At 44.7% G+C, this 18,975-nt stretch overlaps 1 long non-coding RNA gene across 2 annotated transcripts; it reads left to right on the plus strand.

The window, feature by feature from the left end:
• Positions 1-805: 805 nt before the first annotated feature.
• LOC125508744 (uncharacterized) lies at positions 806-4,017 on the plus strand. 2 transcript variants are annotated; one of them, XR_007283745.2, is made up of 5 exons: positions 806-1,443; positions 1,557-1,764; positions 1,876-1,965; positions 2,220-3,052; positions 3,131-4,017. It is a non-coding gene; the product is annotated as an uncharacterized LOC125508744 (long non-coding RNA). The 2 variants fall into 2 exon arrangements; XR_007283744.2 differs by having other exon boundaries at positions 807-1,405.
• The last annotated feature ends 14,958 nt before the right edge of the window (positions 4,018-18,975 follow it).

Genomic DNA, 18,975 nt, shown 5'->3' on the forward strand with positions numbered 1-18,975 from the left:
CTGCCACGATCAACACTATACTCATCATGCTTACGGTTTTCCCATTTTATGATGATCACGATAAGCCTACGTGGTTCGTGTCGTAATAGCATTGCTCCACCCATCGAGCTAAACAAGCTTAGTTGTACAAATTCAAATATGATATTATGCTGATATTAGTAAAACTGAGACATGTTTAATTGGTCAGCTAAATGTTCCTACTTTAGTTTTGAAATGCATGTGAGCCACATATGGAGAGACCAGAAGGAATAGTATTTCTCTGTGCGCTTTGGTTCATCATGGGTGGGCAACAGACATTGTATAGAAGGACTTGTAATATCTTCAATCTGCTTGCTCTTCTACTCTTCTTTAAGATGATCCTCTTCTCTTCTTTAATAAGTATGTTCCTTGTTGGGAAGAGTAGCAGAGACATTTACGGTCGACTGGTCAGGTCGAGTTGTTCTCCCTTAGTTTATTTTGAATCTGTCAGGTCGGGTCGACTTGTTCTTCTTTACTATATGTTGAAGCTGTCATCTGTGAAGTATCATCACTTCTGGATCTCTCATATTTTGAGTAGTAGGCCACATCTATAATACCTAACTAGTTCATCCCCACTAACCTATTTCTCTTGACATGCAGGCTATACACATCAGCAACACTGCCCCGTCAGCGTTTAATTAGAGGCTTACAAGCGGGACGCGCCACAGGAAAAAAGAACACGTTGTCTTTAGTTACTGCACACGTTAACTTTAGTTACTGCTAGTAGGGCCAACCAGAGAAGTTGACGATAGACATAATCCAGCCCAGCCCATCGTCCTCGATGTTCTTTTTTTCTGCGATGCGAGCATGCCCCCGCTTTCCTCCCTAACTCCCTCCCCCGCTTTCCCCTATCTCCACCAGGGCGCGCCGCCAGCACAGGATCCCGGTGGGTCAGCTAGCTCCCCCTGCGTGCTGCACACCATGCCTCGCCGCCCCGCCCAGGATCCGTTGGTCGATCCCCTCGCCCCTCCATCTCTCTCCGCCATGCCTCTATTGGTCGATCCCCTCTCCGCTCCATCTCTCTCTGCCATGCCTCACTACCAAGTCGGCACCCACCCTTCCTCCCATTGCACACCACTCCTTCCACAACAGCCACCTCCTTCCCTCCTCTCCCCTTCACTCTCATCCATACTTATGGAGCCTGCCACGGCTACTTCACAACGAAGTAGCGGCCAGTGGTGTCATGGTTGGGGATCAGTGTTGGACTGCTCAGCCATGGACCCGCTTCTACCCATCCCAACTTGGTGCCGACGTCGGCAAGCACCTCCTGCCTCGGATGCCGTCTCGGCTAATCCAGCACAAATTTATGCACTTCCCTCTTGGTTATTAATTGGCTGGTGACGACAACGAGCTTCGGACTACGGTGACGCTATCCGTCGACTTGAAGGTATTGTACTCAGTACTCTGTTCATCGCAACTCGCAAGGTACTGTTCTCTGTTCGTCGCAAGAGAATTTCCGCTTTTTCATATATAATCCTATATATCTTATGAAAAGGGCCACATCAACCTTACACGGCCTACTGCTACATCCTTTGCAGCCCATTGCTTCCATCGGGCACTGGCCCACCCTGTGTATCTTCCATGGTCACGATGGATAGCAAACAGCCAGCTGAATAATTGATGTTGGACGCTCCCTCTCCTAATAATGTTCCAGGCGCTTCACTTCCTCTCCCCACCATCTCCACAAGAAACTGATGGATTTCTCTTTAAAGTCTGCTCGGCCTCACCTCATTTCCTTCCCATCAGGTCTCTACCACACCACTCATGCTGCCTCCGATGAGCAACTCCCTGCCACTTCCTCCATATTCTCTATGTATGATATATTGTTGATTGCATCACAAATTTGCACTTTCTCAGGTACCGCGTGCTCAACTATGCCCGAGTGGTCATCTTCATTGGGGTTCCCTCACTACAAACACAAGCGCATTTGGTTTCTGCCTCCTACCGGTACATCATATTCCCAAATTCTCCTCGGTTGCTAATTCTATAATTTTGTTTGCTCAATATCAATCTCAATATAATTTTTCTTCATTCAATATTTATTTGTTGAGCTTCCATTGTAACCCAGAAACCTTATTTTATGCATCATGTCCTAGCTTCCTGCTATGTCCTTGAGTGCTTATAAATTTTAATTTTCCATTCATGTAACACACCTAGACTGAAATCTTATATCAATCTTCATGACACATGTTAACATGCAGAGGAGACAATCAAACAGGAAGGGTCTTACTATTCATGCCACATGTTAACATGTGGAGAAGACAATCATACAGGAAAGGTTTTCATTACTGGATAATAATTGAATGCATCGAGTTTATCTTTGTCTTTTCTCCTTTCTCCTTAAAACCACCAGAGTACCCTTGCTCAATGTGTATGAGTTCACGAGGGTACTTTTAGTCATAAATCTGTAAATACCAAACTGTGTTTGTACTACATTTTGAATGTTAACATCAGGATCTCTATTATAATCACACGAAATGGAACGCCATGGCAAATTACACTCCCTGGACAGTAGTTTATTTTATTTTAATTTTTTATTTAACTGGGCCACACTAATGACAGTACTGTGAATGACCATTCCAACCAACTCTTTTCTTTGCTAGGACCCAAACAAACAATCACCATGCCCAAATCTTACATACATGTGCCATATTAATATGTACATTAACCTGCTAACTAAAACCACAATATAAATACCATCTATAACTTTTCTACATATTCACTGCTATATTTGTGGTGTATTAACTATTTTAAAAACAATATATATCGGTTACATGTTTTTATGACGGCCACACATCTATATATAACAACACCCATATCATTGTTCATTGTATCCCTACAAGTTCATCTTCCCTACAAATAAATATTGGCTTTTGCAAGTACTCCCTCCGTTCCGAATTAGTTGTCTTGGATTTGTCTAGATACGGATGTATCTAGACTCATTTTAGTGCTACATACATCCGTATCTAGACAAATCCAAGACAAGTAATTCGGAACGGAGGGAGTACATGGACAACCAATAGGAAGCTAACAGGTACGACTGTTACATACATAGTTTGTTTTCTAAGTTCCTTCTAGGCAATTAACGATATGCATACCTACTTTCCTACAGCATGCAATCTGATGCACCAAGAAAAGTTCCGCCACCTTCAGCAACACATCCAACAAGAGAAGCACACAAAAAGTACATAGAGGCTATTACAAACAAGAAGAATGCTACGAAACTGCCAACAACCAGCGCCTGTTTCAAGACGATGATACGTCTCCAACGTATCTATAATTTTTGATTGCTCCATGCTATATTATCTACTGTTTTGGACATTATTGGGCTTTATTATCCACTTTTATATTATTTTTGGGACTAACCTATTAATCGGAGGCCCAGCCCAGAATTGCTGTTTTTTGCCTGTTTTAGGGTTCCGAAGAAAAGGAATATCAAACGGAGTCCAAACGGAATGAAACCTTCGGGAACGTGATTTTCTCAACGAGCGAGACCCGGGAGACTTGGACCCTACATCAAGAAAGAAAAGAGGAGGCCACGAGGTAGGGGGGCGCGCCGACCCCCACCAGGCGCGCCCTCCACCCTCGTGGGCCCCCTGTTTCTCCACCGACGTACTCCTTCCTCCTATATATATCCACGTACCCCCAAACAAGCAGATACGGAGCCAAAACCCTAATTCCACCGCCGTAACTTTCAGTATCCACGAGATCCCATCTTGGGGCCTGTTCCGGAGCTCCGCCGGAGGGGGCATCGATCACGGAGGGCTTCTACATCAACACCATAGCCCCTCCGATGAAGTGTGAGTAGTTCACCTCAGACCTACGGGTCCATAGTTAGTAGCTAGATGGCTTGTTCTCTCTTTTTGGATCTCAATACAATGTTTCCCCCTCTCTTGTGGAGAACTATTCGATGTAATCTTCTTTTTGCGGTGTGTTTGTTGAGACCGATGAATTGTGGGTTTATGATCAAGTCTATCTATGAACAATATTTTAATCTTCTCTGAATTCTTTTATGTATGATTGGTTATCTTTGCAAGTCTCTTCGAATTATCAGTTTGGTTTGGCCTACTAGATTGATCTTTCTTGCAATGGGAGAAGTGCTTAGCTTTGGGTTCAATCTTGCGGTGTCCTTTCCCGGTGACAGTTAGGGAAGCAAGACACGTATTGTATTGTTGTCATCGAGGATAACAAGATGGGGTTTTCTTCATATTGCAAGAGTCTATCCCTCTACATCATGTCATCTTGCTTAAGGCGTTACTCTGTTTTTAACTTAATACTCTAGTTGCATGCTGGATAGCGGTCGATGAGTGGAGTAATAGTAGTAGATGCAGGCAGGAGTCGGTCTACTTGTCTCGGACGTGATGCCTATATACATGATCATACCTAGATATTCTTATAAGTATGCTCAATTCTGTCAATTGCTCTACAGTAATTTGTTCACCCATCATAGAATACTTATGCTCTTGAGAGAAGCCACTAGTGAAACCTATGGCCCCCGGTCTATCTTTATCATATTGATCTCCTACTACTTAGTTATTTCCTTTGCTATTTCCTTTGCCTTTATTTTACTTTGCATCTTTTATCATAAAAATACCAAAAATATTATCTTATCATATCTATCAGATCTAACTCTCGTAAATGGCCTTATAGGGATTGACAACCCCTATTTGCGTTGGTTGCGAGGATTTATTTGTTTTGTGCAGGTACGAGGGACTCGCGCGTAGTCTCCTACTAGATTGATACCTTGGTTCTCAAAAACTGAGGGAAATACTTACGCTACTTTGCTGCATCATCCCTTCCTCTTCGGGGAAAACCAACGCAGTGCTCAAGAGGTAGCAAGAAGGATTTCTAGCGCTGTTGGCGGGGAGGTCTACGCAAAAGTCAACATACCAAGTACCCATCACATACCCTTATCTCCCGTATTACATTATTTGCCATTTGCCTCTCGTTTTCCTCTCCCTCACTTCACCCTTACCGTTTTATTCGCCCTCTCTCTCTATCCTCCCTCTCTATTCGCCTCTTTTTGCCTGCTTGCTTTTTTTGCTTGTGTGTTAGTTTGTTCGCTTGTCGTTATGGCTAGTCCTTTACCTTCTGCCTCTATGTCTGAAATTGGGGAAACTATTGTCGATAATAATTCCGATGCTCCTACTAAAGAACCCACTATCTCACATACAAAAATATTCCGTGTTGGTAGTGGTAATATTATTGGAAAAAGAGTTATTCAAGATTTCTTTACTTGTGCCGGTGCTTTACCTTCTATGGGTAGTTCTATCCTTCATAGAACTAGTAGTCTTGCGGACGCTATTGCCATGCTTGTAGTTGAACTTGAAAGACAATTCATGCACATGCATCCTTCCATACAACGGATTTTTCTGGAATTTTCTAATATTGAGCATTCTTCTGTTAAGCGTGCCGCTACTATCTTTTTGTCTCATGAGTTTACATTCATAATAAAAGAGGCCAAAGAAATCTTTGCACATTATAGGGTGGACGCTTGCCGTCCTCCCATAGAGGCTATCCTCTTTGATCAATAAGAAATAATGCGTTTTCAATCTCTAGACTATGTTGCTTTCAATGAAAATCTTAGAAAAAGGGTTCCTACCAATGTTTTAGTTGACAGAATCTCATAACTTAATGATGATTTGGCTATTCGAAATAATGAACTAGGATATTCTCTTGGATATAGGCTCACAAAGTTCTATCAAAAGAATGCTTATAATGATGAATTGGTTGTGCAATATGAAGGACCAAAGGAGGAACCTATACCTCCCAAGGTTGATCTTGGGGACTTTTGTCCCGTTAAATTTAGTCCTTTTGATTACTTTTGCTTTCCTCAAAGAAAACTTGCCGCCGAACATAGAGAATATGAGATGAGTTTTAATAATCTATCTTACTATTATGGCAATACCTAGATCTATTCTTGATTGTTATGCCTAGCTAGGGGCGTTAAATGATAGCGCTTGTTGGGAGGCAACCCAATTTTATTTTTATTCCTTGATTTTGCTCCTGTTTAGTAATAAATAATTTTTCTAGCCTCTGTTGTGGTTGTGTTTTTTGTGTTTAATTAGTGTTTGTGCCAAGTAGAACCGTTGGGAAGACTTGGGGAAAGTCTTGTTGAACTTGCGGTAAAAAACAGAAACTTTAGCGCTCACGAGATCTGCTGCCACTTTTATTTGGAAAGTGATATTTAGTTAATTATTTTTGAAGATGATTAATAGATAAATTCCTCACGTCTGGAAATTTATTTTAGAATTTTTGGGGTTCCAGATCTTGCGCTAGCTATAGATTACTACAGACTATTCTGTTTTTGACAGATTCTGTTTTTCATGTGTCGTTTGCTTATTTTGATGAATCTATGGCAAGTAAAATTGTTTATAAACCATAGAGAAGTTGGAATACAGTAGGTATAACACCAATATAAATAAATAATGAGTTCATTACAGTACCTTGAAGTGGTCCTTTATTTTCTTTCGCTAACGGAGCTCACGAGATTTTCTACTTTAAGTTTTGTGTTGTGAAGTTTTCAAGTTTTGGGTAAAGATTTGATGGATTATGGAACAAGGAGTGGCAAGAGCCTAAGCTTGGGGATGCCCATGGCACCCCCAAGATAATCTAAGGACACCTAAAAGCCAAAGCTTGGGGATGCCCCAGAAGGCATCCCCTCTTTCGTCTACTTCTATCGGTAACTTTACATGGAGCTATATTTTTATTCGCCACATGATATGTGTTTTGCTTGGAGCGTCTTGTATTCTTTGAGCCTTTGCTTGTTAGTTTACCACAATCATCCTTTCTGTACACACCTTTTGAGAGAGCCATATATTATTTGGAATTTGCTAGAATACTCTATGTGCTTCGCTTATATCTTTTGAGTTATATAATTTTGCTCTAGTGCTTCACTTATATCTTTTAGAGCACGGTGCTGGATTTGTTTTATAGAAACTATTGACATCTCATGCTTCACTTAGATTATTTTGGGAGTCTTAAATAGCATGGTAATTTTCTTAAAATCTAAATATGCTTGGTACACAAGATTAATAATAAAACTTTCTTATGAGTGTGTTGGATACTATGATAAGTTTGATACTTGATAATTGTTTTGAGATATGGAGATGTGATATTAAAGTCATGCTAGTTGAGTAGTTGTGAATTTGAGAAATACTTGTGTTGAAGCTTGTGATTCCCGTAGCATGCACGTATGGTGAACCGTTATGTGATGAAGTCGGAGCATGATTTATTTTTTGATTACCTTCCTTATGAGTGGCGGTCGGGGACGAGCGATGGTCTTTTCCTACCAATCTATCCCCCTAGGAGCATGCACGTAATACTTTTCTTTGATAACTTGTAGATTTTTGCAATAAGTATATGAGTTCTTTATTACTAATGTTGAGTCCATGGATTATACACACTCTCACCCTTCCACCTTTGCTAGCCTCTCTAATACCGCGCACCTTTCGCCGGTATCATACACCCACCATATACCTTCCTCAAAACAGCCACCATACCTACCTATTATGCAATTTTCATAGCCATTCCGAGATATATTGCCATGCAACTTTACACCGTTCCGTTTATTATGACACACTCCATCATTGTCATATTGCTTAGCATGATCATGTAGTTGACATCATATTTGTGGCAAAGCCACCGTTCATAATTCTTTCATACATGTCACTCATGAGTCATTGCATATCCCGGTACATCGCCGGAGGCATTCATATAAAGTCATATTTTGTTCTAAGTATCGAGTTGTAATTGTTGAGTTGTAAGAAAAATAAAAGTGTGATGATCATCATTATTAGAGCATTGTCCCAGTGAAGAAAGGATGATGGAGACTATGATTCCCGAACAAGTCGGGATGAGACTCCGGATGAAAAATAAAAAAAAGAGAAAGAAAAGAGGCCATAAAAAAGGAGAAAAGGCCCAAAAAAAATGAGAGAAAAAGAGAGAAGGGACAATGTTACTATCCTTTTACCACACTTGTGCTTCAAAGTAGCACTATGATCTTCATAGTAGAGAGTCTCTCATGTTATCACTTTCATATACTAGTGGGAATCTTTCATTATAGAACTTGGCTTGTATATTCCAATGATGGGCTTCCTCAAAATGCCCTAGGTCTTCATGAGCAAGCAAGTTGGATGCACACCCACTTAGTTTCTTTTTGAGATTTCATATACTTATAGCTCTAGTGCATCCGTTGCATGGCAATCCATACTCACTCACATTGATATCTATTGATGGGCATATCCATCGCCCGTTGATACGCCTAGTTGATGTGAGACTATCTTCTCCCTTTTGGTCTTCTCCACAACCACCACTCTATTCCACCTATAGTGCTATGTCCATGGCTCACGCTCATGTATTGCGTGAAGATTGAAAAAGTTTTGAGAATGTCAAAAGTATGAAACAATTGCTTGGCTTGTCATTGGGGTTGTGCATGATTTAAATATTTTGTGTGGTGAAGATAGAGCATAGCCAGACTATATGATTTTGTAGGGATAACTTTCTTTGGCCATGTTATTTTGAGAAGACATAATTGCTTTGTTAGTATGCTTGAAGTATTATTATTTTTATGTCAATATGAACTTTTGTCTTGAATCTTTCGGATCTGAATATTCATACCACAATTAAGAAGAATTACATTAAAATTATGCCAAGTAGCACTCCGCATCAAAAATTCTGTTTTTATCATTTACCTACTCGAGGACGAGCAGGAATTAAGCTTGGGGATGCTTGATACGTCTCCAACATATCTATAATTTTTGATTGCTCCATGCTATATTATCTACTGTTTTGGACATTATTGGGCTTTATTATCCACTTTTATATTATTTTTGGGACTAACCTATTAACCGGAGGCCCAGACCAGAATTGCTTCTTTTTGCCTGTTTTAGGGTTCCGAAGAAAAGGAATATCAAACGAAGTCCAAATGGAATGAAACCTTCGGGAACGTGATTTTCTCAACGAACAAGACCCTGGAGACTTGGACCCTACGTTAAGAAAGACAAGAGGAGGCCACGAGGTAGGGGGCGCGCCCACCCCCACCAGGCGCGACCTCCACCCTTGTGGCCCCCTGTTGCTCCACCGACGTACTCCTTCCTCCTATATATATCCACGTACCCCCAAACAATCAGATACGGAGCCAAAACCCTAATTCCACCACCGTAACTTTCTGTATCCACGAGATCCCATCTCGGGGCCTGTTCTGGAGCTCCGCCGGAGGGGGCATCGATCACGGAGGGCTTCTACATCAACACCATAGCCCCTCCAATGAAGTGTGAGTAGTTCACCTCAGACCTACGGGTCCATAGTTAGTAGCTAGATGGCTTCTTCTCTCTTTTTGAATCTCAATACAATGTTCTCCCCCTCTCTTGTGGAGAACTATTCGATGTAATCTTCTTTTTGCGGTGTGTTTGTTGAGACCGATGAATTGTGGTTTTATGATCAAGTCTATCTATGAACAATATTTGAATCTTCTCTGAATTCTTTTATGTATGATTGGTTATCTTTTTAAGTCTCTTCGAATTATCAGTTTGGTTTGGCCTACTAGATTGATCTTTCTTGCAATGGGATAAGTGCTTAGCTTTGGGGTTCAATCTTGCGGTGTCCTTTCCAGGTGACAGTAAGGGCAGCGAGGCACGTATTGTATTGTTGCCATCGAGGATAACAAGATGGGGTTTTCTTCATATTGCATGAGTCTATCCCTCTACATCATGTCATCTTGCTTAGGCGTTACTCTGTTTGTAACTTAATACTCTAGATGCATGCTGGATAGCGGTCGATGAGTGGAGTAATAGTAGTGGATGCAGGCAGGAGTCGGTCTACTTGTCTCGGACGTGATGCCTATATACATGATCATACCTAGATATTCTCATAACTATGCTCAATTCTGTCAATTGCTCAACAGTAATTTGTTCACCCATCGTAGAATACTTATGCTCTTGAGAGAAGCCATTAGTGAAACCTATGGCTCCCGGGTCTATCTTTATCATATTGATCTCCTACTACTTAGTTATTTCCTTTGCCTTTATTTTACTTTGCATCTTTTATCATAAAAATACCAAAAATATTATCTTATCATATCTATCAGATCTCACTCTCGTAAGTGGCCTTATAGGGATTGACAACCCCTATTTGCGTTGCTTGCGAGGATTTATTTGTTTTGTGCAGGTACGAGGGACTCACGCGCAGCCTCCTATTGGATTGATACCTTGGTTCTCAAAAACTGAGGGAAATACTTACGCTACTTTGCTGCATCATCCCTTCCTCTTCGGGGAAAACCAACGCAGTGCTCAAGAGGTAGCAGACGACATGACAGAGGATGATCCATTCAAGGCTGGCGAATACATATTTTGAGTACATCAAGAAAGGAATCCCACATGTACATTTTGGTCACAAGGAAGAAGGAACCAGCGTTGAGAACTCCAAGAAATTTAGCCACATATTATGATATTTATCTTATGAAACTTTTATGCATCTATCAAATAATCAGGTCAAATAAATTCATTACTTCTATTTTGATCAACTGAATTTCAGAAAAATAATTTCAAGAAAATCCCGCAGCAACGCGCGGGGGAATTATCTAGTTATATTAATGCAGACACCAAATTACAGCATGCATGGCATCTCTCAGAAGAATTGCAGAGATAGCACAAAGGGGTTTACAGGGAGGCAGTATTGGATTAGAATCACTTCTGCATTACAAAGATAATCTCACTTGTTTTTATGTTTTCATGCATGTCAGGTATTGAACATTATCAAAATGAATATGAGAATGGGCGCATGAGATGAATATTGCGGAACAATCCACTGGCTAACAAACTTGGCATGGTGGAGGATGGCCTATCTTATTCACCCATCAAGGTGCTTGCTCTAACTTGGCAAGGTTGTATTGGTCGCACATATTTTGCATATGACCTCTTGCATTACTTCTACTTGGTTACACCACCATCTGCTTAGTTTAAGCATCATATATGAGTATATGCCATACCTATCCATTTTCTGTACATTTTCCATGTGTCATCATACTATGTTTTTCCAGTCAAATGTTGTTCTTTTGTAATAGATGTCCAAAAGGAAGAGGGTGAGTGCAGATCCTCAAGGAGTACAAACTAGGTATTTGGAAAAGGTAGTGATACCTATTAAATCAGATAGATCAGCAGCCACAGAAAACATAGGCCCAACTGTACCACACATTACCCCTACTCCAATGGCAAAACCCCTATTTAGAACTGCTGAGAGCCCAGCTGAGGGAGTCCTGGATTAGGGGGTCTCCGGACAGCCGGACTATATCCTTTGGCCGAACTGTTGGACTATGAAGATACAAGATTGAAGACTTCGTCCCGTGTCCGGATGGGACTCTCCTTGGCGTGGAAGGCAAGCTAGGCAATACGGATATGTAGATCTCCTCCCTTGTAACCGACCTTGTGTAACCCTAGCCCCCTCTGGTGTCTATATAAACCGGAGGGTTTTAGTCCATAGGACAACAAACAATCATACCATAGGCTAGCTTCTAGGGTTTAGCCTCTCTGATCTCCTGGTAGATCAACTCTTGTAATACTCATATCATCAAGAACAATCAAGCAGGGCGTAGGGTACTACCTCCATCAAGAGGGCCTGAACCTGGGTAAACATCGTGTCCCCTGCCTCCTGTTACCATCTGCCTTAGACGCACAGTTCGGGACCCCCTACCCGAGATCCGCCGGTTTTGACACCGACATTGGTGCTTTCATTGAGAGTTCCACTGTGTCGTCATCATAAGGAGGATGGCTCGTCTTGTTGTCAAGGACAACATCACCTCTGGGGGAGCCCTCGCTGTAGGCCAAACTCTCTGACTAGGCGGCTTCGTCATGACCGCCCGCTCGGCCGCTGCGCTGACGATGACTTCTCGGGTCATCAAAAATAGCCTCCACATCAGCTCGGAATTTGCTGAACAGATAGACCCAATGGAGCTCTCCTCTTTGAACGAGCTCTTGGATCGCATCGCCGCTCTGGGAGTCACTACGGACTACGATCAGATCGGGCTTAAACCCGACCAAAGGAAGATTAATTCTCCGCCGGTCACCCGTCAGATAGCGGTGGTGGAGGAGCAATGCGGCGATTCTCCCTCTATCCTGAAGACAAACTATGTTCGTATTCCCGAGCTCTCCGAGCTGGATACTCGCTCATGGGAGGACACCACCCTAGCCCTGAACCCAGAATCAGGCCGCATACCGAACCCGCGGGGCAACACCTCGGAGCCCGAACTCCCAAGATCAGAAACTCTCCTGCCCCGGGATCATAGATTGGGACAATGTATGGACTTAAATCCACCCACCCACCCAAATACAAATGATCTTTCCCACATTAGGCAAGAGCCCCAAGAGACTGTACATCACTATTGGGCCAGATTCCTCCTTGTAATGAACAAGGTCAAGGACTGTCGCGAGGAAGACGCAATTTCTTTCTTTTGCAACAATTGCATGGACAAGGGAATCCTCCACGCCATAAGTCGCCGTGACATAGCACACTTCGCTGACTTGGCGGCCATAGTACGGAAATACTGTGCGATGGAAAGCGCCTGGAAAACCCAAATGCAATTCTGGGATAATCCGGCCCTGGCAAAACCCCCAGTACGAACTAAAAGGGTGTACTCTCACAAGTCGCCTGACTCAATTACAAAGAAGCAAAATCCCACTACAGGGCATGTAACCGTATTGGAGGGATGGCTTAACGGGCCCTGCAAAATCCACAGTACAACGGATACCATATCAACACACAGCCTTAGAGCATGTTGGGTACTCCGGCAGGTGGCCAAGAGCGGTGAGGATCTCCTCATCCAAAATACCTCAGAGCACCTTCCCATGGATAACAATACAGTACTGACGGTCTTCGAAACCTTCGCCTTAAATAATAGGCATAAGCGAGCACTCCGCAGCCTTGCCGAAGTCTGCCACGTGGCAACAATAAATCTTTAGAGCGACACGGCTATTACCTTCAATGTGAATGACGAACCTAAATTCCGAACAGCCCGAGCACCGGCCGCTTTGGTCCTCAGTCCAATTGTAGACGGCATTCGGCTCACTAAAGTGCTCATGGACGGCGGCAGCGGATTAAACCTCATTTATGAGGAGACTCTTCAAAAAATGGAAATAGACAGCAACCGCATTAAGCAAAGCAGTACGACCTTCCGAGGAATCATCCCTAGTCGGGAGGCACGTTGTGCTAGGAAAATCACACTTGATGTGGTATTCGGCACTCCGGAGAATTACAGGTCCGAAGAAATTACATTCCAAGTGGCCTCGTTCAGTAGCGGATACCACACCCTTCTAGGGCGGGAGGCATTCACGATCTTCCAAGCCATACCCCATTACGGGTACATGAAGCTCAAAATGCCCGGACCTAATGGAATCATCACTCTAGTTAGCGATCTGGACATAGCACTCCGCGCCGAGAACAAAACAGCCGCACTGGCCATCGAGGCATTATCCGAAGCCCTTGTAGCGGAGGAGTTAACCGTGCTGCGCTCCACGGTGGACAGGGATGACGTGATACTAGACAAAAGATCCAAGTCCACCTCCTTTAAACCAGCGGATGAAATAGTCAAATTCCAGGTCCATCCAACGGACCCCGTAAAAACAGCATCCATCGGGGCACAGTTAAACCCCGCTGTAGACGCCGCACTACAGGAGTTTTTGCGCGAGAATTGGGACATATTTGCCTAGCATCCTTCAGACATACCAGGAATCCCACACAGATTGGCCGAGCATAGCCTTAATATTTTAAAAGGATTCAAGCCGGTCAAGTAGACTCTTCGGTGTTTCTCTAAACCTAAGCGACAAGCCATGGGAGAGGAGCTAGCCAAGTTAATGGAAGCCGGATTTATTAGAGAAATAAAACATCCGGACTGGCTAGCAAACCTGGAGATGGTACCAAAGGAGGAAAAATCCTGGCGCCTATGCGTCGACTTCAAAGACCTTAATAAGGCTTGCCCAAAGGATCCCTTCCCACTCCCTCGCATCGGTCAAATCATCGACGCTACCGCAGGACACGAATCATTGTGCTTCCTTGATGCATACTCCGGTTACCATCAGATTAAGATGGCGGAGTCTGATCAAGCCGCAATGGCATTTATCACGCCATACGACCCTTTCTGTTTTAACACAATGCCCTTTGGGCTCAAAAACGCCGGCGCAACATATCAGCGCATGATCCAGACATGTCTGGAAAAGCAGATCGGCAAGACCGTGGAGGCATATGTAGACGATGTGGTCATTAAAACCAGACACATCGACTCCTTAATAGATGACTTGAGGCTCACGTTCGCCAACCTCCGAACTTACGACATTAAGCTCAATCCGGAAAAATGCGTTTTCGGCGTCCCCGCGGGAAAGCTCCTGGGCTTCATCATCTCCAGTAGAGGAATTGAAGCAAATCCGGCTAAAATCCGAGCTCTGTCACAGTTGGCTATCCCAACTGACCTCAAGCAAATCCAGAAATGAACTGGATGTGTGGCAGCTTTAAGCCGCTTTATCCCTCGACTCCATCCTCAAAATGTCAGCTCGGTTCGAGGGGCTTGAATTCCACCATGTGGCTCGGGAAAACAACTAGGCGGCGGACATCCTCGCCCGTATTGGCGCTAAACGTGACCCTGTCCCACCGAACATCTTCCTAGAAAAACTGTTTAAACCATTTGTGGTATGGGAAGGGGACACCGGCAACAATAGTCCGGATCCGGCCACAACCCCAGATACCGAACACTCTGACAAAATCGGAGGCTCGGCCATCGAAATAACACCTTCAGCCCACGTAATAATGGCCGTTATCGCCCCGTGGACAGAACCATTCCTGGCCTACCTAACTAGGCAGGAACTACCCGAGGACCAAAATGAGGCATGATGCATAGTGTGGCGATCTAAAGCCTACAAAGTCCACGAGGGAGAGCTTTATAAGAAAAGCACTACCGGAATCCTTCAAAGGCGCATCTCCGAAGAGGAAGGGCGGAAGCTTTTGGCAGAAATCCATGCCGGACTCGGCGGCCATCACGCCGCAGCCCGTAAGCAAGGCCTTCCGTACATGTTTTTATTGGCTGACAGCCCGGGAAGATGCGCAACATCTGGTCCAGCATTGTGTCGGTTGCCAGCTATTTGCAAACCAAAGCCATATGCCGCCTACCGCTCTCCAAACAATCCCCATTACTTGGCCCTTTGTGGTCTGGGGGCTTGATATGGTCGGACCCCTTAAAGGGGGAACCCATAAGAAAAAAATACTTACTGGTCATGGTGGATAAATTCACCAAATGGATAGAAGCCAAACCTGTCAAGATGACTGAATCCGGACCGGTGATAGACTTCATATCCGGGGTTGTACACCGTTACGGCGTCGCCCACATCATCATCACTGACAATGACACGAATTTTACAGCCGACGAAGTGAAACTTTGGTGCAGCAACATGGGCATCAAGCTCGATTATGCTTCTGTCTATCACCCGCAAACTAACGGTCAAGTCGAACGAGCGAATGGTCTTATCATGAGCGGCATTAAACCCAGATTAGTGCGGTCCTTAAAGGAATCAAACACGCACTGGGTAGAGGAGCTTGACTCCGTACTATGGGGCTACGGACCACGCCGAATCACACTACCGGATACACACCGTTTTTATGGTGTACGGCGCTGAGGCGGTGCTGCCTTGCGACATAATTCATGACTCACCTCGAGTGCGCATGTACGAAGAAAGAGAGGCCGAGCTCGATCGGCAGGAAAGTTTGGATGCCCTGGAGGAGGAGCGCGACGTAGCAAAAGCCCGTTCCGCATTCTATCAGCAACATGCTCGAAGGTATCAAAGCAGAGAAGTGCGGGCCAAAACCTATAACATTGGCGAACTAGTTCTACGACTGCTGGAGAGAAAAAAGAACAAGCTCAATCCCAAATGGGAAGGTCCATTCATTAGTGAACAAGTTCTGACCGGTGGTGCGTACCATCTGCGGGATGCATCAGACAATTGACTCAAGCCAAACCCATGGAACGCAGCCAGACTCCGAAGATTCTACGCCTAGCGCCGGACACTATGTTCGTCTCCTTAACTCTGTCATTTTTTCGCGCATCTATTCTCTCTCTCTATCCCTCTCTCTCTCTCTCTCTCTCTCTCTCTCTCTTTCTTTTTGTTCTTCTCTCCAATGCCCTAAAGGGCTAAACTTGTGTCTTGATTACACAATCTTGACGCGCTAAACGCGCTCATTATACCTGGGGGCTTCTTATACAGAAGCTCAATCTAATTATTTTTTCGGGCCTTATGCCCTGCACATGTGTTATTCTTCCGCATGTACCTTTTTTCGCCATTATATGCATCGATATGACTTAAGTTTTGGCCAAGCTGGGTTGCCTGGCTCTTGTATTTATGCCCTACGTTCTCGTAAATTCGGCTAGGGCATAAGGGGAGCACCTCTGCGATTGTTACTACCGGGTCAGCTGGATGTGTACCTCAGACTGGGTGAAGCCGAAAGCTAGCGTTCTTAAGGGAATATTCGGTCGGTGAATAAAAGACGACTTTCATTTAAATTACTACACACCCCCAGATGTTTTTAACCTGTGTCTCGCAGTTCGGACATGCACATTAGGGCATGCGTACCCAGGGAAAGGAACCCTTAACGGAACTATTCTCCCTGGAAGATGTTTCTTACTATCCATGTAATATAACATAGCTAGTTGGATACTTGTCTATTCAAGCACTTATGACCCCTACGCCTGGTTTCCATGCATACCCCGGTTCTTATATAACCGAGAGGGTATTCGGATACACTCCGGACTATTGGGTCCAGAGGTCAAAGCGAAAAGGTCTGCCATGACAAATGATTTACAATCCGGCTAGGGACATTACATATGTCATTTGAAGTACACAGTCACTATGACTGATTGAATTCTTCTTCTATGCCATCCAACAGGCTGGCTAGCCTACAATCCTGTTGGGAATACTTTGCGGCTAATTCTACTTGATCATACACTAAACTGATAGGGATCTCTTTCCCATCAGGCCCCACATGTCCGACCTCGGCCATGTGGTTTGGGTCCACTTTGGTATATCGTGTCTTCACCATAGCCCAGGCTTCCCTTGCACCCTGTCGGCAGGCTGATATCTTCCATAATCGGAAGCGCCGCCACGCTCCCTTGAGCTTCTCTATAAGCTCCCCGATGCCTACGGGCGGGGACGCGGATGGCCACAAGGCTTGGGCAATACCCTGCATCACCTGCCGAACTTGCTCGTGCAGTTGTGAGAGCTCTGGTAGAAGATCACCCGAAGACCCGGGCATCTCCTCCGCGGGACGACCCGTCAGTATAGCTACAGACATAACGCTGTTAGCTGGCTTCTTCGCCGAACTCCTTTAAAAAGTTCGTTCAAGTACTTACTGAAAATGCCGCGCCGAAGTCGTTTATTCTCCTTCATGGAGTCCGCAAGCTGGGCTCGAACATCTTTCAGTTCCATGCCCAGCCGAATATTGGCGTCTTGGAGATCATTTTTCTCCTGCCTAACTCGCGTCAGCACGCGCTTGCCAGCATTTCGCTGTCGATCATCATGTGCCGCATCTGCCTCCACGGCATCCTGATTCACTCTGGGGCCACCTGCAACATCTATTATTAGGTTGGCATACATGTCGCATACTACCTGGTACCCATATTCTTTGCAATAGATACAAGTGTTACCAGGGGGACCCTTCTTGGACTCCTTCAACGCGGCAACAACGGCCCCTAGCTAGGCCTTGCACTCGTATAGCTCTTGAGACAATTGGGAATTCTTCTCTGTAAGAACCTGCACAAAAAATGATCCTTAAATTAGTTGCGTCAACTGTTTCAAGTCTCAGGGGCTACTAATAGATATAATCGTCAGATTTTCTTACCCGTATATCCCTTACATACTGGTCCGTGGCTCTGGCTAGACCATTTTGAGCAGCACGGATGTACACGTCTCCGGAATTGAAGGCATCAGATGCCTCTAGGGAGAAACAAGCGTCACGGAGTACGGCCCGGCGACACCTGTGATTCATGGCGCTCTCCACTTATGAATTTGTAGCGGATAGTCCATCCGCATCCTCTGTAGGAGGAGCATCTGGCATTCGCCCCATGTTGGCTTCCGCCTCTATGTCCAGCCCTGGAGCCCGACTGGTGGAGGCGTGATCGGCAGCCTCTCCGGAATAGTCCGGCGAGTGTTTTTTCTATTAAGAAACATGAACGTCATTATATTTTGAGAAAGACGACAACCACGGAGCGAGGTTTTGTGTTATACCTCTGCGCCGGCGTCTCCGTCCTGACCTCCTTCCTTTTAGGCCTACCCGGCCTCGGTGTCTCTTGTTGGCGAGTTGCTGCGGGTTCAGCACGGCATCCCGAATGCCTTCCCTGTAAAACACCATATGTGTACGGTAGGTGAAGTGCATAAAAGGGAATCCTATTTTTGGAGTTGGGATCTTGGTTTTTCTTACGTGCGACGCAGGGAGCAGTCCGGGGTAGTCGGCTGTTATGGCCACCATGGCGTCATCACAGCTCAATTAATAGAATTGCCTCTCTATCATCTCCACAAATATGTCCGGATCCTCTTCAAGTCCGGGATCGAGGGCCCGGTCAGGGTCCTCCTGTTGTGGAGGCGGGCTGTTGACCTCCCTTACAGCTTTTCGCAGTTCCTGCCGTGAAACGGCAAGGTGAGTATTTACGACGAAGAATGCGGGAAGGCCGGGAGTGAAGAGTGACAGCTTACCCAGCTTGGAGGGTTGTACATGGAGAATCCATCCCGTGGCTTGATACGGACGAACTCCTCTTCTTCTCCCTTGAATGACTCGGACAAATTTTTTGCTAAAGCAGTTGCGGAGTCCGGTCCCTTACGCCCACAACGGGTGGCATCATCTTCCCCGTTAAAACACCACAGGGGGTGCCCTTGATATTGAAGTGGTTGCACTCCCTGCATTATGCATATTGACATAACCTCAATTATTGTC

The sequence above is a fragment of the Triticum urartu genome, chromosome 5A (genome assembly GCF_056163025.1).
Source record: "Triticum urartu cultivar PI428250 chromosome 5A, HENAU_Tu73, whole genome shotgun sequence".
NCBI classification, from domain to species: Eukaryota; Viridiplantae; Streptophyta; class Magnoliopsida; order Poales; family Poaceae; genus Triticum; species Triticum urartu.